This window comes from Pinus tabuliformis, chromosome 8, assembly GCF_031772625.1.
Source record: "Pinus tabuliformis cultivar Carrire ecotype Pingquan chromosome 8, CPIR1, whole genome shotgun sequence".
Classification (NCBI taxonomy): domain Eukaryota; kingdom Viridiplantae; phylum Streptophyta; class Pinopsida; order Pinales; family Pinaceae; genus Pinus; species Pinus tabuliformis.
In genome coordinates, this window is record NC_142294.1 from 126,224,838 (window position 1) to 126,249,802 (window position 24,965).

Sequence of the window (24,965 nt, forward strand, 5' to 3'; positions counted from 1 at the left end):
CTCAACTAGTATACTATTGACAATTACAATGTGCCTTTTCCTTCACTCCATCTAGGCAATTTGAATGATTGGGACTATTTTTAGTAAATTGATTAGTTAACTAAGAGATCAGTGAGTTAACAACCGTTATAATTACTCAACTGAACTCCTATTGTCTCCACTAAAGACTAGATCTCAGTTAATTGAGCTAACTGACGATAACTCCACTAGACTGTTAGATTATAGCAATCAACCCATGCACAACTCTACTTCTAGACTACAAACTCGAATTTATTGATTTAACTAGGAGGCAAAGCCATGTCACACTAGCTAATTGCAATCCAGGTCATCCTGCTAATGTGGAAAATTGAATTTCTACATTTGACTAAGACACAAGTGAAATGAAGCCTTTTTTTGCTACAATTTTAACACTACATGCCCAAAAACCATGTTCATTAATTACAACTCAGCATACACAAAGAATAGAATATAAATAACACCAATACTTGCCACAAGACCATATTCATCAATTTAGTGAAATAACATCACATGAACCGAAAAACTAAGAGAACACTTATCTTATAAGGAAGCCTAGCAACTGAGATTATGTTTCAACTCTCCACCCAACATTAGGAAGACTGTACTATGCTTTTTCTTGCATTTGACCACCCTTGAGCCAGATTCTAGAGCTTGAGAAAGAGTGCCTGAAGGAATAAAACCAATGCTACTAGATGAAATGGGGAATTTAGAGGTAAATCCACCTCCACCCACCAATTAATTACGATTTCAAGCTGAAACAAGGAATCCAAAAGTAAACCCACCTCCACCCACTAGCTAAGAAGAATCCAAAGATGCGCCATCTCCACCCTCACAACCGAGTTAGGGAATCCAAATATATCACCATCTTGACCCTTATAACCCACATAAAAATTCTTTTGTGACTCCACCAAAAATCGAGAATCCAAAGTGCATGAATGTAATTGTTAGCTTGAAAACCAAGCTGGTATCACCACCATGGACACTTTTTTACTGGGAATCCAAATAAGTAGGGCCTCCAACCAAATTGGGAATCCAAAGAGCCACTGAACCTAACCTAAGAGGAATCCACTTAAACCTCTACCCTTTCTTATAATGAAAATTTATCCTCTAGCAAGCCCACTAGAGAATTAATGTCAACTTCTTTAGTCTCTTTTCATCCACACAACTCTCATAGTTTTTTTTTCCAACTCTTTCTCTCTTGAGCTCTCATCCCTTTCTTGTTTTCCTTCCTTCCCAAAATTCCTTATTTTTTCTTGAGAGGTCATCATCTTGAAACCTTCCACCACCATTTTTGTAATCATATACTAGTGGTGTGGATGTGTGCTTGACTAGTGCAACCACCCCTACGAGCACATCCCACCATAGTTAAGTTTATGTCCTCTTTCCTTGCAATTTTTTACCAAGAGAGGTACGGTTCTATTCCTTTCTTTCTCTAGCTAAATTTAATGTACATATAGTTCATTTAAGGCATACCATCAACTTCCCATGAATATCATTAATAACCAACTTCCTTCAACTTCTCAAGCAATCTCCCTCCCCAAAATTTGAAATTCGTGTCTCAATATTTTATCCAATTTTAATTTTAATTTTACATTATTTACAACATGGAAATTAAAGAGGGGTTATGCAGAAAATAGAGAACAATGAAATAAAAAATCACAAACCATGATTTGACATAAGATTGACCTAAGAAACCCTTTTGAGAGAAAAGGTAGCTAGAAGGCAAGGTCACTTTGCTCTCTTTCTTTGAATAGAAAAAGACTATGAGTCCAAAGAAGTGTGGCATGTGGCCTGTGGGCTACTACAATGCATAATTATTCTCTATGTGCTCTATCTCCTATCCCTCTCGACTTATTTTGCTCATTTATGGAATAAATGCACTCGAAAGAATGTAACTCCTTTTCCTCCTAGTGCCTAGTTAGAACACAACCCAATAGCTTACTAGTGGTTAGGTTTGACTACCTCAACTCTCTTAACTAGAGTTACAATATATACTCTTCTAGAGTCTTCTTCATTATAATCACGTGTTGTAGAAATTTGATATAAATTCCAACTGCTAAAGATTTCAACCTGAAGAACAAGAGACACAATTCTACTCCATTGATTTGCGGAATGAAAATCACAATTTAGATCAACATGCATAAACATGCAATAAGAAAAGACACTAGTACATAGTGATTTCTAGGGGAAACCAACTAGGAAAAAACCCCTCCATGTATTTGCGTTAATTCAGATGAAAAGAGAAACAATTAAAATGTCTTGCTTCAACTTGGAAGCACACCCTGCATTGCAATCTTGTTATCTTACTTCTTGACTTTCTCTAGCCAACGCTTAGCCAATTCAAGCCTCATCCAACATCATATTTACTTGCGCAATCCTGGAGCAATTAGACCCTAAAAAATAGGAGAAATTCCCTAATTCCTTGCGCAATAGCTTGAGGAATCGATCATCTGCTTAGTGCAAAAGCATTGTACACTCAACAGTATACAAATATCGATACAAACATTCCTTTTCCTCCACCTCAACTAGGAAATTCGAATTCCATGCATGAATCTGTATATTTTTAGTTGATTGACTAGTTAACTGAGAGATCAATGAATTAACAACAGTCTTAGCTACTCAACTAACCTTCAATTGACTCAACTAATGACTAGAGCTCAATTAAATGAGTTCAACTAACAATAACTCAACTAGATTGCTAAATCTTAGCAATCACTACATGCACAACTCTACTTCTATCCTATAACTCGAGTTTACCAAGTAAACTAGTAGATAAGGTCATGTCACACAAGTTAACTGCCTCCAAGTTGTCCTGCTGATGTGGAAATTCGATTTACTCAATTTGACTAAGGCACAAGTCAAAATTGAGGCATTTTCTTGCTACAATTTCAACGCTTCCTCTTATCAAGGAAAGGGCTCTGCACAACCCCAATCCAACTCCTATAGGAATATATTGTAACAAGACTCCCTCTCACTGTTATTGTTGCTACTACAACAACTACAACTGAGAAGTATCTAAAATACTAAATCAATTGTGTCTCTGAGCATCTAACTATTACTAGTCTCTACACTATTTACTAGGGAAATTGCACTATTGTTGATTTTGTATTTTGCCTCCTGCATTGCTATTAATACTACCCTGTGCTCCTCAACATATGATTGCAACTAGTCTGCAACTATCGCTCAAGATATGACTACATCAACTGACATTGATCCTTCTACTACTGAATACTTTGGGCCCTTGTAGCAAGGGTAATTATCCATGAGAAGATTATACTGCAACTACTACTACTCTCTTATGGACCCTTGCCAAATCTTTTCAACTCTGGGGCTAGGGCTCTACATTGCCCCACCTCACTCCTAGAGGTATGGATGCAATTACTCCCTTTGAACTAGAAGGTGCCATCCTGAGATCTCTATCCTTCTCTCACTCAACCATCACATCTCTACTCTCAAGAATCTCTGCCTTGCTCCTAAAGGTTGCACATGCATCTTCCTCCAATTTGTAGAGGCTCACAATCCTAACACCAATATTCTTGAGGTATACCTTCCCATTGTGGAAGATTACATCATACACTTTGTCTTCAATCCTAAATTTGTTCATCAAACCAAGTTTTTTGGCTTCATTTATATTTTCAAATAGGTCATTGAAGGTCTTCCACAGAGAAAATGGAGTCTCCTTACCATGTAACTTCGAGACTAGTGGTCTCTCACACCCTCTAGGACGATGCTCTTGGCTCTAACACATCCTTCTTCCACTAGGTTAGCTATTGTGCATCCGATTGTGGGGGTTTTGCAATATTAGTTTTAACATATACTAACACACCATTATCATTAAGCACTACTTCCATTCGGTCCTTCCATGCTATGAAATTCAATCTACCGTCCAGAGCATATTGCAATCTGATTCTATTGAAAGCCATTCTCCTGAATCTGAAGAAAAATTGTTTCACTAAAGCTACAAATTCGAAATTCCTTAGGGAAAAATTCGAAATATTAGTTCTAATGTGATTTTAGGGCTCTAATACTATGTAGAAATTTGATAGAAATTACAACTGCTCAAGATTTCAAAGTGAAAAACAAGAAACACAATTCTACTATATTGATATGCAAAATGAAAATCATAATTTAGAACAACATGCATAAGCATGCAACAAGAAAAACCACAAGTACACAGTGATTTCTAGGGGAACCCAACTGGGGAAAAACCCCTCCATTGCTTTGCACGAATTCAAATGAAAAGAGAAACAATTACAATGTTTTGCTTCAACTATGAAGCACACCCTGCACTGCAATCATGTTCTTCTGCTTCCTGACTTTCTCTAGCCAACACTTAGCCAATTTAGGTCTCAAGCAACCTCTTATTTCCTTGCGCAATCTTAGAGGAATTAGCCCCTAAAAAATAGGAGAAATTTCCAATTTCCTTCGCAATATCTTGAGGAATTGATTGTCTTCTTAGAGCAAAAGCACTGTACACTCAACGGAATAAAAATATAAATACAAACATGCATATTCCTCCAACCTCAACTAGGAAATTGAAATTCCATGCTTGACTGTGTCTATTTTTAGTTGATTGACTAGTTAACTGAGAGATCAGTGAGTTAACAAGAGTGTTAGCTACTCAATTAACTTTCAACTGACTCAACTAATGAATCGAGCTCAGTTAACTGACTTCAACTAATAATAATTGATATAGATTGCCAAATCTTAGAAATAACTACATGCAGAACTCTACTTCTAGCCTATAACTCGAATTTACTGAGTAAACTAGTAGACAAGGTCACGCCACACACGTTAACTGCCTCTAAGTTGTCCTACTGATGTGGAAATTCAATTTACTCAATTTGACTAAGGCACAAGTCAAAATGGAGCCTTTTTCTTGCTACAATTTCAACATGTGTCTATCCTGAGAAGTCTAACATTCCAGAAGACTAACAAAACAAGGAATACACCAGTGAACATATTTAGCTGTCAGATGTGATGGAAGTGGGGTTTTCTGACCCAGTACCTAAGGGAGGTGGTAGACAATACATGCAGTTGACATGGTTCTTGAAGTGAGCAAGCCAGGTTTCGAGCTTTTCCACCTTTTCAGTTAGCAGGTTTTGGCTACGCCAAAATATGAACAACCTCTCACAAACATGGCACTGAAAGCATTGGAGCTGCTCGAATTTCGCAATGACAACCTTGGGTTCCTCTCTACGAGCTTGATCATGGGCATCCAAACAAGCAGAAATGGAGTGAAGCAACTCAAGAATCGTTAAGGAGGGACCTGTCCTCTTGGAAGATGTCATGCATGTGGGACCATAGCAACCTTGGTTAGAGCGGCCCCACGTTGCTGAGCCCCGAAGATGCCCATGCTTGCGACAACCCACACTTGCATCATGACTGAGCTGTGAGACAGTTTGTCGACGACTGCCCACCTTAGATGCCACAGATGAGTTACGACCCCCACGGGCGGCACGACCTCCATGACCAAAACCTCTCGCTCCCTGCCTGGAGCTACCTTCCTGAATAATAATAACATCACTTTGAGCCTCGATGGGAGGGGAAGCACCTTTCGACATTGCCAGAGCAATTAGGTGCGAGGAGTGGGGAGAGGATTTCATTGAGGAGTACCAAAGGGACTTGCAAAATCTAAGAGGAGGGACTCCTCGAGAAATACCATCTACCTCCCAGAACCACCAAGATCGATGTAGACCACAGAGAAAAGTGGGACCAACACCAAGAGCCTCACCACCCTGAATTCACCACCTAAGGGATATCAACTACCTAGAACCAATCGAGACTGACTGCGGACCTAAGAGAAAATGGGAACCAATGCCAAGAGCCTCGCCACCCTGAACTCATCGACCAAGAATATCCATGTCGTGCTAGAGAGGATAGAAGCTCACAAGGTGGGATTCGAATAGGAAGAAGTAGACGTCTGAGGAGAGATTGAAGGGCAATAGATAGCTAACACCCAAGATGAAGCAAAGTAGTGAGGAGAGAGCTAAAACCAAAATCCTCAGTAAACAGAAACCAGAATGCAAGAATTCCTAGAGATCATCGACATCCTAAACCCAGAATCACTACCCTGAGAACAACAACATCTCTAGCATGCCCAAAAGTGTGAAGGTAAAAAGCATGGATTCAACGCCAGTTAATTAAGAAAATTCCCCGAAGCGTCGAAGGTGGATAGCCACAGGAGCGGAGGGAAAATAAGAAGGGGGTCAACCAAAACCAATGAAGAAGTGTCCACTAGAGATTCCCAAAGAAGGAAAGATTCTTAGGAAGCTGGAACGAGTAAGAGGGTGATGGTTGAGGCATGCTTGTGGCGCACTGGACACGTCACCACCCTGGAGTAGATGTTGAGGAGGATGCGAGCAGGGAGGGATATGTAACACACTATAGAGGATTTGGAATCCCGGGTGGGGCGGGGGATCTCTGATGGGATATAGCTCGAGGAATAATGGAGCCATCACGTTAGAGTAAATGTAGACCAGAAATACATAACCATCACGTATGCGAACGCATACATAATAACTATGGCGTGGTGGAGAGGTCGCTGCCCTGCCTGCTCCTTCCTTATACCTTTTACACTTGGCATCCATCATGTGACGAGTTGCGGTCTTTGTCCAACATTCCCATTGGGGATCAAATAGGTTATTTTTTATTATAGAAAGTTAATTTTTTACTATGTATCTAATTTAGTGAATTGTGAGGAGCTTAAGGCAAGCAAAATCTCTTACCTGCATTAGGAGGAAAATAGAATCCCATATGAGACTAATTATTTTAATTAATTAAATAATAATAATAAAATAAAATAAAATTATGATTTAACCCACTATTGAATAATCATCTTTATCTTATTAGATTATTTACTGTCACACAGAATGAGTCGATCTTGAGGACAAGATAGACCTTCCTAGAATCTAAAGAAGATCTAATGACAAGCAAACCAATCACACACTATCTTTCTCTAAATATGCTTTTATAAACAAAGGCAAACAAGTGTTTTAGGGCCTACCTTAGGTCCAACGCAAGTTTGTGGAAGCCTCACTCCTTCAATCCAAATGAGCTCCTTTGTCGTGAATTTGCAAACACAAACAAGCAAACAAATTAAATAGCACTTGAAAAGCCAATATCATAAAACATATTTAACATGAAAGTCAAGGAATTCATGAAACAAATACCATGAGACACTTGTTGAGAAAAATGAGTTTGATTGTATTAATTCAAAAGAAGAAGAACTTTACAACCTATGCCTTGACGCTGTACAAGCTCCTCCCGGGGTCTAGCAAGAAGTCTCCTCTACTTTGACAAGTTTCACTCTCTTCCGAATGGAGCCAAAAAGGTATGTGATCTCTCCTCTTAAGCTCAAATAGGAAGACTTAATTTCACCAGCATTTACCCTAAAAAATATTCAGCTTCTAACCTCTCTAGCAACCAGCCCTATGCCTGAATTTATAGTGACATGGAGGGAAGTTACTAGGTCCTCCTTCAAAGGGATAAAGCCCTCCTTCAAAGGGATAGCTCCTCTCATCAAGGGATTAGCTCCTTCTCTTTTGGGATGCATGAACCACCTAAGAGCGGCCAATCCACGTCAAAATTCCTTCTAGAACCATATAGAATTAACCCAAAGTGAGTTTTTTAGAATAAACTTGCGCCTTTTTGACTTTCACAGGGGTCCGCACCCACACCTTTAGGGACAGAGCGGGCAGGTCCGCAGTTTTTGTAAACATAAGGTGCGGCACCGCAGGTAACAGTGAGAGAAAGTGCAGAACCAAAGTTTCATTGATTTTCAATGTCTTTCTCTCATTTTCAAAGCTTGACTTGAAGAGCTGAGGTCTGAGACTTGCTTAGGAGGACAGTACAAGTGATGATAGACCCATACTGACTGCAAATAATCATGGTGACGATATTTTTGTGTAACATTTACTATGACTTTTTAATGAATAAACTTGACTTTACTAATAAATAAATTCAAACTATGAGTATAATTTATTTTTGGGTAAGTTATGAGATGCACAATAAAAATTCGTTGTATAATCTCAGCCTCTGTTATGACACTAGAGAGGCTAATTATTTGGATTAGTTAAATAATTAAAAAGAATGATATATGATGTATTTCTCATTATTGAATAATCATCTTTATCTTATTAGATTATTTACCATGATTTTCAAGCATAATTTAGTCTTACACAACCATAAACGTGACTTTAGAAATAAATAAATTCAAATAAAAGTAAATTACTATGATTTTAAAGCATATTTTAGTCCTACACAACCACTAAATTTTTATGAATACACGTGATTTTAGAAATAAATAAATTCACAAGTACAATTTACAGTGCTCCTCCTTATACCTCTCTTCTCCTTTGGCTACAACTTTCTCATTGAACAACTTTGTAGCCTCATAGTCATTAACACCCTATATACATTAAATAAAATTCATTAATATCAATTCAAATCAAAATAAATGAATCCTTTAAAAAACAAATTTTATTTTGTTATTTTATTTTATTTTTATTTTATTGAGTCAAAATATTTACATTACATAACAAGAAATTACAACATCTCCTCTAGAGAGCCTCTTGACCCAATAACTAACTATGTAAAAAATCAAATTCCTCATTATTAATTATAAAAAAGTTATTATTAAAACTAGAAAAATAAAAGAATTTTGTTACTTCATGTAACTATAATATATGTATATATATAATTAAAAAATTAATTAAATATCTAATGATACGTAAATTTAAAAAATACAAATCTCAAAAATTCGGCCAATCAATGAAGAGAAAAATAATGATGAATTGTGGTTATGACTGAGTCATGGTTATTTGCTTCTATCATCCGTGCGTTTCCAAGACTTTCAAGAAGCCATGTCCTGGTAAAAGTCATTATTGAAGAGAAAATAATAACCAAGGGTGGTTATGAATTTGTCATGGTAGTTTGCAGTCTATCAACTATACATATTCAAGGCTTAAAAAAATCAACCATAAAAAGCGATGCACTGAAACAATGAAACAAAATTTCTAGGTTTTTCAAAAATCCATGCGCCCAAACAAAGTTTCTAGATGGTTTTTATACGAAATATTATAAATTGATTAGAAATATTTTAATATTATTAAGATGATTTTGAGCAATAATCACATCGAAATTCAACAGATAGAAATATTTTATATATTTTATATAAATTTTTATCTTTTCATGTTATTGTTTTAATTTATAATAATTTGAAGTCTATTTATTTAAAACTATAATTTTTTAATTAACAAACATATTTAAATATTTAAATAATGAAAAAATACGAAAAAGGAAATGCAATTACATAAATATAAGTGAATGAATAAATTTATTAATCAAAATTTAATTACACTTGTAGCACTCCACAACCAACCATGTATAGGGAAACGCTTATGCATTAAGCTTAATGTAAAGAAGATATTATATTAATATTTTTTAAGTGATGGTAAATAAGCTATTTATGTGAATATTATACTAGCTATTTTAAAGGATTTTATTTTGGATTAAAAAATCACTACACAAATATCTAAAAATGATGTATGAATTTTGGAACCATATCTATAAATTATGGAGTAAATATTTGATCAGTTATTTACATGACATTATATTATGTAAAGGCTACAATAAGACTTTCATGTTGTGGTCCAATCAAATATTTGAAACTTAGTTTTTTTTAATAATGTTGAAAAATAAATATTTATTTTTCAAAGTCGAACATTATAAGTTGCATTTGTCAATGTTAAACTAATAATGGTCAATGGAAAAATAGATTGCTAGAGTACTACCTTTGCAAGGGCTAATAATGATTTTGTAACCATATTTAACTTTAATTAGTAAGCACATAAAAACTTAATACTTGCAATAAACTTACAATATAACAAGATTCCCAACTATGGATATTCATCACCACTTTAACATGGATATTAGTAACTTGTAAATAGACTTTGTTATAATATCACATGCCAATATGTGGCTTATCAATACCACATACCCAAAAGTCATAGATTATTTCACAATCAATATATATCTGTATGTGTGTGTGTGTGCATTGCCTCACATTTAACTTGAAAATGGGTATATCATTCATCTCATCAACAACAAAAAGAACTTTCGGGGGTGACCTCAACCTGCTTAGTGGGGAACTAAGTATTTTTGGCTAACACTGTATCGAATAAGTTGTCTAAAATTTAAACATCTTTAGCAAGAGTAACAAATTATTACTAACAATAGACAAATCCTAAAAATCCTTCCAAAGATTACACATGAAACTGTATAAGACTCTGAAGATGTGACTAGGGTTGGTTCCTTTGCACTTGACCCAAGAAGGGATATAACAACTCTTATACATAGAATGTGACACTCAATGCGGTCAAGTATCGCATCAATTCTTTTGAAACCGAATTGTTGGTTTCACTTCACCCTGATAATTTCATCCAATCTAGTAGAATAATTGTGTTTATCCATGTTGTTCTCAGCCAACACCTTGCCCAACAAAGTTTTCATCTGCTAGTACAAGGATAGGGCATTCAAGGATTGTTTTCTAGAACCCTTGGCATTTCTAGGGTTAGGGGTCCATTGTTTCTAGAGCATCCCAAATATTTGGGTTAGAGAAGGCCAATCTCTCTCCTTTTGCAGAGGATTCCATATGTCAGATTTAATGTCATGTTTCAGGGGGTACAACATTTTGGAAAGTTGTATCATCTTCCTTAGCTTGTTGTTGGTCTTTGTATCATCCATGAGGACCATATCTCCTCCCCATCCCCCCTGCCCCTTCTACTTCTCATTATTTTTCTTTGCATCTTTACATATAGGTCAATGTTCTTAGTCCCAAAACTGGGAAACCAAAGAAAGCAAAGAAGGCATACATGTTGATAAACAGAAAAGATAAACAGTAATAAAAACTACATGGAAATTTCTCGCCTCTAGGAAAGAGACTTGCACCAATAAAAGAAACAAGCTAACCAATGGTGTAACTAGCAATACCCAGGGCACTACCCCAAACTACAATAGTGAATCCTAGGCCAAGGTGGAACAACCAAATTATAGGGCATTTGAAGGAAGGAAGACCCAATTAAATGAAACAATCCATAGGCAGACAACATCCCCCACATAGAATCAAAATATTGTAACCTGACCTCCATGATAATGCAATTCAAAAAATAAACCCACCCACAGAGTAACAGAGTTACCATATTGTTGCAGACCTTCTAGAGATGCAAATATCCAACCAACTCGCCCACTGCTACTATCTTGAACTATGTATTATATATTCTGCATCTACCAATGTCTCCTTTCTAGTATTCCTCCTTAATGACCCAACTTACCATAGGCCTAACTAGACAAAAGCCCGATTAGGTCTAGGTCAGAGGTCAGGGGTTGGCCCATTTATTTTTTGTGCATACTTGCACTTGCTCTCGAATTCCAACTAGGTTGAAGGTTTGACTAGGTTGAGGGTCAAAGATTTGCAAGGCATGACTAGGTGGGGGGTTGGTGTGTATCCAGGCCCAACTTGGAACCTTACTATCTTGGAACCTTGACTGGTTGACTCTTTTCACCTCATTAAGTTGTGAATTTTGACATGCAATACATTTTGATCAAGGAAGCATTTTTTAGACTTCAACATACTATTTGAAATATTTTTTTGAGATCCATCCATATGAGCACTTTCCAAGAGTACTTGACTTAATCCTATAAACTGGAAATGGCTCTAGAGTCTTGGTTCCTTTATCAATCATCTTGTAACCATTTTTTCCTTTTCCATCAAATTACCATAAATGATAACTGATTTATAACATAGTTTAGCATTAGGAATCTGATCATTAACAAAGCCTCCAAATTCTCCTAACTCTAAGGGAGAAAGATGTTCTGGTTTGATGTTGGTTCATCTAGGCTTCACAATAACCTCGAAACAAAATTATTGAAACAATAACAACCAACGATAGATTCTTCCTTCCAAAACATTATTATTGTCCAAATATTTTAAGGTTAAATGATTTGTAAAGAATTTGAAATGAATCCCAATAAATTACAGTGAAACTTATGGAGAGAGTATACCATTACTAAGGCTTCTCAATTAGTCGTAGTGTGATTGGATTCTGCAATAGAAAATTTTACACTGGAAAATATATGGGAAGGTCCAAATTCCCTTCTCCCAGTTGTGTAAGGATAACAATGAGAGAAGTGTTAGAAGTGTCAATGTGTACATGAAACTATTTATTCCAGTGAGGATAATGTTACACAATATTTTGTCACACCTCCTGTTCACTTCCTGTTCCATATCTCGAAGTGCCAAAACATTGACAATTGTGCAACATATCCATCATGATATACCAACCAAAACCTCCCTGAAGAATCAAAGGAAAACTGCCCTAAGTCAATTATAAAGAAGGTTAACTAAAACCCTAATTTTTAGGGCTAGCACGTTTTTCTAAATTGCTTGCCCATGCTGATGGAAGGTTGCATTATTCTAACCTAGCGCTTCCAACGCAGGTTTTGATATGAAAACCTACACTAAACCTCTTCTAATAGGGTTTCCCAAACTGGAGGAGAAGCTTCGTGCACTAGAACCTTTCGGAACAAGGAGCTGGATATTAGTTGTTGTTGATATGGTCGAGCTCTCCTATTTGAACCTATTGATCTTATCATCATGGGCTTTTCCCTTGAGATGTGTAGCTTCCTCCTTCTTTTGTGGATCCCTAACTCCCTCTCCCTTCCTATAAATCAACTCCATTCCATCCCCAAATGGTTGGTCATTGATTGCTGCATTTCTATCTTGAGATTGTGCTTACATGATGCCCATTCTAACTTGGAGAAGGAGTGCTTGAAGAGTATTTTCTTGGACTTGGACATCCACAGAAAGGAAGTCTCCAACATCAAGGCATAGGTTGTATGATTCCCTTTTTTAGCTTATTAATATATACATCTGATGTTCACTTTCCCTAATTGTGTAAATGTTTATGTTTTAAGCTTAATATTCCTTGATCTATTAAGTAGTTTATTTTTTATGTATGCCATATATGCTTTTGTATCTTGCATAGCTCTTTGATATTTCTTGTAGGTACTTGAACGTGAAGAACAAGTAAGGAGCCAACCTGGAATCAAAGGATTCAAAGTCATCTTCAAAGGATTGAGCGATTAGCATCAGAGTGAGGTAGGCCACTCTCTCTCTCTGCATTTGTTGAACATAAGCTAGGAAAGTGTATGTTAGTTTATTAAGTTTATTGCTAGACCCACTCATTGGGCTAGGAGGATTTCCTTTGTCCGCAGAGGGGATTTACCTTCACAACAAAATTGCAACTTCGGTGGGGACACTATATCCTCTTCATCCTCTTTTCTCATTTGATCTCTTGATCAGTTTGACCAACCATCAAGTTCTTGGTTAGTTTCAGCCTTTATAGGTATGCACAATCACTGATTTCTACCTTAAAGTGCTAAGTCTGGAGTGTTTGCTGAAATATTTTTGTATTTTGCCTTATTCCTCACCTAGTGTGCTTTTTTCTCTGAGAGTCGTGCTTCCAATGGATTTTATTTTGAAACAACCACATTGATCCCCTATTCAGCACCAATTTGGCCATAACAGTCGTGCTGATATGAGAGATTGGCAAAAATTTAGAGTTTCTCTGTTAAAATCTTGTGTGTGTGTGTGAGCCCCTGAGGTCTTCTCTTTGTCCCATGTGATTGGATTTATTGGTGTTTTATCTAATTACCTCATTTGATTAGCAAATTATTGTCTTTAAGATTTCAAGTGTTTAAGTGAATTTGGATTGATTTTATGGTTTATAGGTCATTTGATTGTCACTTGTCGCTTGTAAGTGTCGTTGGGCTTGAGATTTTCTAATTCGTTAGATCTGGTTATTTGTTAAAGTCATTCAAAGCATTGGTTTGCATTAGTTTCGGTTTGTCTTTTGCAAAGTTGCTTTTCAGTTGTATAAGGTCATTTTGCATTTGAGATTCATATTTTTTATTCATCAAGCATAGATTACATTGCTTGGTTTACAAACTAAAAATAGTGCATTTGTTCATCTATTCAAAAGAAAAAGGTGAAAGACATTTTCATTGAGTGCTTTTGGATTTGATTTGGTGTTTCTTTGATTGGTGCATCATTTGCATTAGGAGCTTTTGAATCAAAATTTCATTTTTTGATTTAGTTAAAGCTTAATTGCATTATAGCACCTGGAATCAAAGAGAACATAATTTAGATAAAGTGCACCTTAATAAAGTAAAAATCATTTTTCTTTTGATAGGTTGCATATTATATAGTGAAAGTGAAGTTTAGTTTTTTCTTTTTCATATTGCATTTGGAAAAGAAAGTTAGTGGAGGCATGTTATTTGATGCATTCTCTTGTTTGATACATTGATTGATTGAACTCTCTTTCCTTGATAATATAACATTCATAAAAGTGAAAAGTTTCCTTTTCTCATATAGTTTCATTTTAGAATTCAGGTGACATCGCTTGAGCTCAAAATTGAAACATAATTCAGGAACAACATTAAATGTTACTGAATTAACCTAAGGAGCATTTGGAACTTAACACAGACATTTAGAGGTCTAGGCTAGAGATGTGTTCTAGTGTTTATAAACCTAGCATCTATCATTAACTGCTTGCATTGTATCCCGAGGGTGAAATCTCGTTCCAGTAAAGAAGTATATCGGAGGTTATCCAGTACTCTCAGGTATACCAGAGGCACTCTAGTATGGCAAGTATATGGTAACACTCTCACCGAATGATTATGCATTAGACAATGCTAACATGGACTTGTGCTCCCTGTACCATCCCATATATATTGGGATACACCACTAGGTTGCTATCCTTTAGCCATAGGTAATCGAGTCAGTCACGTTGTAGAAGTGATACACTAAATACAACATTTGGGAAGATCAATCACTGTGTGTTAACTCCTTAGTTTCAGCTAAGGTGTATATAGCGGTTCAAGGATACTTGGTAAACCCTCTTTCCTGGTACACCCTTTTTGATTTATTTCTTGTTTCTAAGTTCTAAAATTTAACTTCCCACAATAACATGACTTACTTATATAGTTATCCTTGGTCTCACATTACCTGATTAATAGGAAATTTTAATTGTACGCCCAAATCAACCACCCCTTATTATTTTTGAGAGAAGTTCATCATGGCTGAACCACCGGTTCGCCTTACATATCCCCTTCATGATTTGACACTGAAGGGTCATTACAAGGAGTCCATCCTAAGTGTTTACAGTCACTTGAAGCCCAAGGTCTTGAACTTGGAATTATCTCGAGTATTCAACCCCTTCCTTCTCGTCCTCCACCTCAAGACTCATCATCTCAGGAATATGACCCAGAAACTCCTAAGAATCTGCAAAGGTATTTATTATTCCCTCTGAATCCACTTTTTGATGCATTGGTCATATCTCCTCAATGGCCGTATAGTCCATATGATAATATTGGTGTACCTTTGGAGCTTTCTCAATGCATAACAGATTTCCCCTCGCCAATTGTATCCACCCATCGCATCAGAAGGTGAGTTTCCAACCTCTCCTCGAGGTCCCCCTCCATAAGTCTCATCCACTCACACTCCTAGTGTTGGCGATGATTCTGAATATAACTTTCTACCTAAAGGCTTTCTGTATGTGGGAATTGTGCCACATCGACCACTGCCTGAAAGCAGTGAACCTTTGTTTCCACCAGGTTACACCTCTTTGGCTTAATTGGTTTTAGGTACTCCAAGTGCATCTTCACTTTATCACAATCCTATTTGGTCGTCAGGAACCATGCCTAGTTCTGGTCCATTTATTTCAAACGTGGCCTCTCAAATTCCTGTACAAACTTCAGTTTCTTCAGTTCCTATGCAACCAAAATTTACGATTGGGACAGTTATTGTCCCTATAGGTTCCTTAGGTTCTCCATTAAGTGGACAAATGTGCACCACCTATCCCACTGCATGGGGTGCAACAACCACCTCCTCCATATGTACGTCCTATTTCAAGTGGAACTTATGTGAGTGGATCTCAAACTCATGCTACTAGAGTTATTCAAATCGTTGGTAGTGTACCTTATCCTAGTGGATGGTCTATTCCATCTGGATTAGGCAAAATCTAGTATCAACAACCTCTTTCAGACCATATACCCTACAAACAACATACCCTCCGTATGGATCACAATAGCCTCAAAATACACCTTTCACAAAGGAAGGACCCCAACCTTCATTTGGGACATTTGCTCAATTTGAAACTGGAACCTATCAGTACCAACTTGGAACTCAACAAATTCCACAAGGAAATTTCCAACAACAACAACCTTATGTACAACAAGGACCTTATGTGCAAAAAGGGATTTATCAATAGTCATTGCAGTAACAAGGTCATTCGTTGCAGCAGCAAAACCAACCCTTGTACCAACGAGGCCAACCCTTACAGCAACAAGGTCAACCCTTGTAGTAGGCGGGTCAACAATTTTATCACCAGGGTCAACAATTGCAACAACAACCTTATACTCCATAATCTTCACAAGTTGTTTATCCATCTTATGGTTCTCAATGGCCTATGACAGGTTAGTATGAACCTTACCCTCATAAAAACCCACTTGTGTGGGGGAAAATCCACCTTTGTATGGTCAGAATACCTCTATTGGGGGTAATATCAATCTCCTTATGGTCAAAATCCACCACTTTAGGGGTAGAACCCATACCAAAAAGGTTGGAATCCACAAGCTAGGCCTTATCAAAGGCCTCCCATGCATTTCAATCCACAATTACCATTTCTAGTAACATTGGAACTACCAGATGTGTCAAGGCTCATAAATGAACCAATACTCCATTCATCGTATTGGCCTTTGGTTCCTACTAAGATTCCTGGAAATTTTGTGTAATTCGAAGGAAAGTCTGGAGAAGACCCTGACACCCACATTATGACTTACCATTTATGGTGTTCATCCAATTCTTGGGTTGATGAATCCATTCGTATATGTCTTTTCCAATGAAACTTGGTGGGTGCTTCCGCAAAATGGTACATCGAGTTACCTCGAGGAGCCTATCAAGACTTCAAGTATTTTGCAATGTCCTTCCTTACTTACTTCTAGCTACCAATTCGATATGAAACTGGTACCCATCTTCTCACATCCTTGAAATAGAATACTGCTACCACATCTTCGACCATATACATGAATGGAGACATTGGTGTAGCCTTATCAAGTTCGATATAACTGATGAGCTGTTAACTGAAGGGTTTACCAAATCATTCGTTAATAAATTTTCCAAGGACATAGCTATGGGTGGTTGTGTGACCAAAGATCAAGCCATTCCCTCTACCAGATATTTAGATTTGGTATTTTCCCAATATATCACATTATATGATCTCTTACCTGGTGCTTTGAGACTATCTATGGATCCTGCATCTTCCAAACGCCTAGAGGTACCACCCATCAATAGTTTTATTAAGTCAATGACTTAAACTTCCAGTAAATCTTCTTTGAAGCAGAAATCCATTTCAACTATTGCATCCAATTCACCTTCGAATCCCTCTCAAAATCTTGGTAAAACCTTTGAGGTTAATGTTGTTCAGTCTACAACGGCAGACAAAACCTCCAAAGGTAAAAATAAGGGTAAAGGAAAAGATAAACTTGATACCCCGAAGTAGGATCCTTCGAAGTCATCTACTAATGGTGCGTCAAAACGTAAGCCCAAATATCCTTGCCTCATTTGTGAGGAAGATCACTATACCAAGGATTGTTCCCGTCGTGCTTGAGTTAGTCTTTTGTTAAAAGGAACCTAAGGGATACTGGTTGTACTAAAAGAACCTTTTCCATCACAACAAACCCAATTGGTAGAACAACTGCAATATTTTACATCTTCAAGCTCTCAGGTTTATATGAGTGGAATGACACCTATTTCTATTGCCACTCAATAAAAAGGCTATCTGTCTCCTCCCAAAAAAGTTGTGGATAAAGAAGTTACTAATACACCTTCCACTTCTATTCCACCCAGTTTTGGTCCTCTTCATATTGATATACCTAGTAATCAATTCGTTATCAGACCACCTACTAAGGGTTTCCTTTGGAAATCATCATACAATCCGAATGTGCGAGTTTCCCAACATTACAGTATTGTCAAAAATTTAGCTCAAGTGCCTTCGGTGATGTCTGCGTTGGAGGTTCTCCAAAGTTGTCCATTGCAACAAAAAGCACTACTATCCACTATAGGAGGAATTGACCATAATGATTCATGTCTGATTACCTTTGACCTGGAAAATCATGTTCCACGTCTTCCACGTCTTCCACATCAAATTTCATTTTTAATCCAAGTCATTATCAAAGGGAAGACGATTCATGACACTGTGGTTGATGAGGGTGCTTCCACCTACATCATGTATGTCTCATGCTAGAAAGAAATTGGCTCTCCGCCTCTCAACTAGTCTACTAACACCTTAGAAGCCTTTGATAGTAGAGGATCTCGTCCATATGGTATTCTCACAAACTTTCCCATAACGTTGGAAGGGAAAAATGTTAACTTAGAGGTAGAAGTCGTTGATGCAAATTTCAATCATAACCTTCTACTTTGTTGGAGTTGGACTAATTCTATGTTTTGTGTGGTCTCTACTTTGTTCTGTCTGCTCCGTTTTCCTCATGAGGGGAAAATAGTCACCGTTGATCAGTTAGCCTTTTTCTCATTTAGCTTTTTGAAAGGAAATGTGCCATATGTGGGAGATACTAACATCCCTTATGAGAGTGTTGGGTCATGCTTTTTAAAGACTCTGCTCTTATGGGAACTTTTTCCCTCCCACCTCCAAACGTTGCTTCGATCAACATGATCTCCACTTTGAACGATCCTTGGATTGTTCCTCATCCCGATCAAGTTGATTATTTTTGCGATGTCAAGCCGCTTAGCTCAACAGAAGAAGCCTATCAAACTGTTGTTTTGGCTTTAGCAGTCACTTCTAAAATTCATTCTAATTTTAGTGTGCATCTAGATGCATATTCACAATCCCCTTACCTTGGTTCTTGGGATTCTCTAGATCTGTTGAATGAGAAATTTCCCACTAACGAGAGTATCACCGAGGTTACGTCTCTTGAAGAGACTCCTCGGAATGATGCCCATCATTATTCCACGTTTCTGCCTAGTCTTGGAGAGATTTCATCGTGTTTAGATACCTTCATTTCTCGTATGCTGACCCATCCACTTCAAACGCCTATTTTAGTACATGAAGTCTTATCTCAGGGAAACATGGGGAACATTAATGCTATGATTCCCATCGAGATTTCTATTAAACCAGGAATTGTCGAAAACATTCATGTTGCGGTTTCTCGTTCTCCACATGAGATCAATATTTACACTGCCCTCTTTAAAGAATGCAATATCTTTGCCTGTTCATATGAATAAATTCCTGGAATAGATCCCAGTATAGTTGTGCATGAAATACCTACTTATCAAAATGTGAAGCCTGTTCGTCAGTGCCTTCACCCAGTGCACTTTAGAAAGATAACCGCTATAAAGGGATATGTTGAAGAACTTCTTAAGGCTAGTTTCATTTACCTCATTCCATTGACAGCTTGGGTTTCGAATATTGTCTTTGTGACTAAAAAAAAAGGGACTATTAGCATTTGTGTTGATTACCATGATATCAATTAAGCGTGTCTGAAAGATAATTATCCAACTCCTTTTATAGACCAGATCATTGATGAGTGTGTCGGGAGTGAGCTTTTTTCTATTATGGAATTTTTTTTCTGGCTCCAACTAGATTAACATTCTTCCCATCAATCAACATAAAACCTCTTTTATCTATCCATGGGGAATCTTTGCCTACAAAAAATTATCTTTTGGTCTGAAAAATGTTGGCACTACCTTCCAACGAGGAAATGTCTTATTATTTCCATGAAATTAAACACATAGTTCAACCATATCTTTACGACTTACTGTTACACTTCATTTTGTCACTGTCCATGTACTCCCCATCTATGTGTTGAAATATGGCAACAAGAATATTCCAATTTAATTTGTCCCTGAATTAAACTGTGAATTAAAATCGAATTTAGTCCTAACAGCTACTTGGAAATAATTAATTAAGTTATTTTGACTTAATTAGTTCGAGAAATTCAAGTTAGAAGTATTTTTGAAGTCATGCAAGAGTTATCCCTTAAATTAAGGAGATAAGATTGAGTTATATTTGAGTTGTAATTAGTTAAATCAGTTTACTAAGTTAAGTCTAGTTAAATTAGTTCCAAACTGTTTGAGGAATTAATTGTGAGTTAACAGTTGGTTGATGCATGCATGCACTCAACTAGTGTACTCCAGTTAACTGAAGATTCCCTCATCAGAAACTCATGCATGCCTATTCTGAGAAAGATCTAGTTGAGATTAAAGTCAAGGACAACGTACTATCAGTTTCATGTGTTTTCTCAAAGAGAAAAGTCATGCATGTAGTCAAGGATTTAATCCTTGAGGATTGCGCAGTTTTGGAAGGTCATCATCCACTTGGTAAATGAGTTTTCCACTTGGTAACAGGGAATCATCCACAAGGAATAGTGCAAGGAAATAGGAGCTTGGAGGGCAGAGAGGAAGGCTGAAGAGAAGCCAATATTGCCTGTGAACCTCTGTGAGGATTGTACTGAGAGCTGGCTAGCTGTGAGAGCTAAGGCTTTGTATAATTCCTACGTATTTCCACCTGTATGATAATACAATAGTGTGGGGTTTTAGCTGAGGCTTTCCCCAAAGTATTTTCATGTGTATTGTGCCATTGATTCTTCGTCTTCTGGTTATATTGTTCAGCTCGATCTTTAAGTTTCCGCAAATTGATAGTAGAAGTAGGTTCTAGTATTCTGCTTTGATTTATATTGCATTATCGGGTTAACCTACCATCATATTTTCTACACTACGATCTTGGAGGACCTCTATAGTGTAACTGACATGCTTTCCTATCATGAAGAAAATCCCATTGTGTCCCTCTTCATGAGTAGAACAATTCCCTCTTGCATCATTTCCCAAAAATATTCTGTTTATCCCATTTTACAAGACCGACACTAATGACCCGTGTCCTCCTTGCATTGATATGCAGGGATTACAACTCTCCCTAGCCTTGATCGGATCAACTAAGCCCTTTCTCAGTTGCACCGATCCTATTTTAGAATGCTTTTTAAATATGGAGCCAAATCTTTCAGCTCTAGAAGCTTGTAATGTAAGTCTCGTAAATGGTAAGGCCAGATGGAGTTGAGGAGGTTAGTTTAGGCTCCTTCCCCTATTAGGATGGAACTAATCCAAGAGATAAGGCTTCTCCCATGAGAAGAGGAACCATCTCCCCTCCATCCAAGCTATATAAACCTCTCTGCACAAGCCAGTCCTAATTAAGTTCTGGCTGAAGTTTTGATTTTGGAGTAATCAACAAGTTACCCATAGTTTGTAGCTCTCTAGTTTGTGTTCAAGGGAGAATTGTGAGTTTGGTTTAGTGTGAAGACTAAAGGAAAGAGCCTTGAGACTACCTTTGTTGGGGCTATCCATGAGATGCTAGCATAAGTGTGTGGGAACCTGGATATGTTAGAGGAGAATGACAATGTCAAGACATCGGTTCTAATCTCTTATTGAACTAATATAGATGCAAATATCGATTGATTTCCTTCATGAAATGTCATCTCACATATTTATGGCTTAATGTTTCTTGACTTAAGTAGGCTAGATGAAATTTGTATGTTATCCCATTTGTTGTTTCTTGTTGTTTACTTGTTTCAGGTGTTCGAAGGAAGCATACAAAAGATAACTGGAGCAAGGAAGGAAGATCATCACCAAGCGGAGTAGCGTACTAAGAGGTAGGTCCTCTTATTTGATTCTAGCTTATGGAGATCTTCCATAGATTGTTTGTTTGTGGCTAGACCCACTCTCTAAGGCTAGAGGAATTGTTTGTGTCCGCACTTAGAATTTACCTGCACCACAAATTGTAAACTTCACTGGAGAGCCAATCCTTCTGTTTGATTATTTGCAATTTCATGGTTTTGTGTGAACTTTCATAGTATCACCATTTCCTTTTAGTCCTGTCTGCTTTGCCTGGTTTACTGCTCTGGGTCTAAAATTTACAGTAGCAAGTCTGGTCTCAACCTTCGATTTTTATTTTTTATTTTTTCCTTGCATCCTCAGTCAGCGCATTTATTTTCTTAACAGTCACACCGATCAATGCGAATTGCTCAAAAATAGTTGCGCAAACCCCCTTCTGGTGCTTATTGTCAGTTAGGCAGTCACGTCGATGCCTGTAGGTAAATATTAGGGTTTACCCTAGATCTCGACCAATGTGTCTTTCTCTCTTGATTTTTGCCTCTAATCCTGTTTAGACTATGTTCTCCCTGAATGGAAAGCTTCATTTGGTTTGGTTTATGTGCTTATTGATTTTCCTTCTTTTACTTGATTTCTTGAGTCCTTGGATGGTTGGTGGCCCTAGGGAATCTAGGTTGTCCTCCGTTCAGCTAATTGTGAACTCAGTGTGTCAAGTGATTGGTGAATTTACTCCATGCATTTCGTTTGTAGTCCTCTTGTTGCTTTGATATCCATCACACAAGTTTGAAAGGTTTCATTTGCTTAAGCATCTCTTTTCCAGCATAGATCACATTTCTTGTCTTGTTTTTGGTAGAGTCATTGCATCATTGGTTTGGAAGAAAATCTGTTTTGTGTCTTTTCATTTGCTTGAGGATTGATTGTCTCAAAAACATTTTCATCGAAGTGTTTTATGACAGATACATTTTGTCATTTCATGAAAGTACATAATTCTAGTTTGTTGCATCAATATGTTATGTTAGTTAGCATCATTGAAGACTAGAGTTGCATTTTCATTTGAAAAGAAAAAATAATTCTCTTTACTTGTGAAAGGACCATTTGAAATGCACTTGTTAGGAATCTAGGAATTGGAAAGAGTTTTTCATTAGTTTATTTTCAAAAAGTAAATTAGTGAAAAAATAATTTTTCTTTCAGTTGCTTGATTGTTTGCATTTGATTGTGTTTTCTACTCTCTCTAGTGTAAACAATTCATCGAATTGAAAGAGTCTTGTCTCATTTAGCTACATATAGGATTTTTCGAGTCACATTGCTAAGGCTTGAAAAATTGAGACATAATTCAAGATAAACTTCAAAATGAACTAAATTAACCTAAGTCACATTTGAAACCTAATGATCACATCTAGAAGGACTAGGCTAGAGACGTGTTCTGGTGCCTTTAAACCTAACAGCTGTCATTAGCTTTAGCACTAGACAACACTAGTATGGATTTGTGCTCCCCATACCGTCATGTATATAAAGGGATACACCATTAGGTTACAATCCTTTATCCATAGGAAGGCGAGTCTACCACCTTGTAAACGTGATACACCGAACACATCATCCAGGGAGATTGCCTACCTGTACTTCTCGGTTCGCCGGGAAGTATTCTGCAGTTCACGATTACTTGGTAACCCTTTTTACCTAGATCATCCTGAGTAGTCATTTGATCTCTTTGACTCATTAAACTTAAAAGATCATCTGATCGCTTGTCCTTTCAAGTTTGTTTCAAATTGAAAGTGATAAAGTCATCTTTGTTTCTTTCTCGACTCTTAAAACATGAAAGAGCACTAGTTTGTTTATGCGTCCAAAAAAATTGTTGCGCACAATCTCATAACATCCCCGTTAGTATTTTCTAGACCAAAAAGGGAGTATTCCTTAAAGTACATTTTAATGCCTTGAAATTTATCTCTCTTTTCCTGTTATTTGAGATGAAGTCATCGTGGCTGAACCATCTGGTTCACCTAGTTCCTCTTCCTCACCTCCGTCTAAAAGATTGTCTGAGGAGCCATTACCGCAGTCACTTGAGGACCAAGGTGTTGAACTCAGGATTGTTCTGAGCATTCAACCTTTATCATCTCGTCCTCCACCTCCCTCAGATACTGGGTCACTTTTTGATATATTGGCCTGGAATCTCCAGACAATCCTCTCCAGACTCCTGAGATTTTGCTGACTACTGAAGTTCAGCTTAGACTGGCTGTTTATCCTCTGAATCCTTTGTTAAATCCTGTTGTGGTATCACTACAATTTCCATAAAGTACGTACATTCAGCTGGGTATTCCTCTGGAATTATCCCCTCGAATATCTTTGGTCATTCATCGTCACTTGTTTCCACCTATGGAATCCGAAGGTGAAATTCCAGTCTCCTCTCTGGGTCACTCAAAGGTCTCCACTCCACACACTGTCGAAGAGGAAGAATATCCTTTTCCACTTGAAGATTTCCCCTACACGGGAAGCATTCCCATCAGTATTTATCAATATTTTCCACCTAATTATGTGACTTTAGCACAGTTGGTCTCAGGTACACCTAGTGCCTCATTGCTTTATCATAACGTTGTTTGGGCATCTGACTCTATGCCTACCACAGGTCTGTTCATTTGAAACCCGACCTCCCAATAGACAGTGATTTTTGTAGCTACATCAGTCTTCGTGTGACCCACCATTCCAAACCCTCTTGTCTCGTCAGTCCAAGTAACCAACCCGGTTCAATTGACAGTCTTGAGTCATGTTTCTCTCAGTTCGTCAATCCCTTTAGTAAGTGGACGGGTTGTGTCGCTTGGGGGGAAGAACCCAAATGTTTCTATGGTGTCAGGCACAACCAACGTGAGCAGATCACAAGCTCACATGGTTGGGATGAACCAACCTTCCTCTGGTGCTATTCAACACCCTGCTGGTCCTGCTGGATCGAGCAATGTCCATTACCAACAGGTCCAAAATCACGTTGGTCTGTCTGGGTCAAGTGATTTCCAGTATCAGTGGCCTTATGAGGCTCAAGTTCAGTACCAAAATCCTTATGTTCCATATGGTTCCCAAGGAATGGTCAATCCACCTTACGTCCTTCACTTTGGATAGTATGTTCAGCCTGGTTCGTCCACTATTCCCGGTGGCTATGGTCAGATACAATTTGGAAATTTTCAAGGTATCAATTTGGGACATGTTCAAGTACCCTTGCAATAGT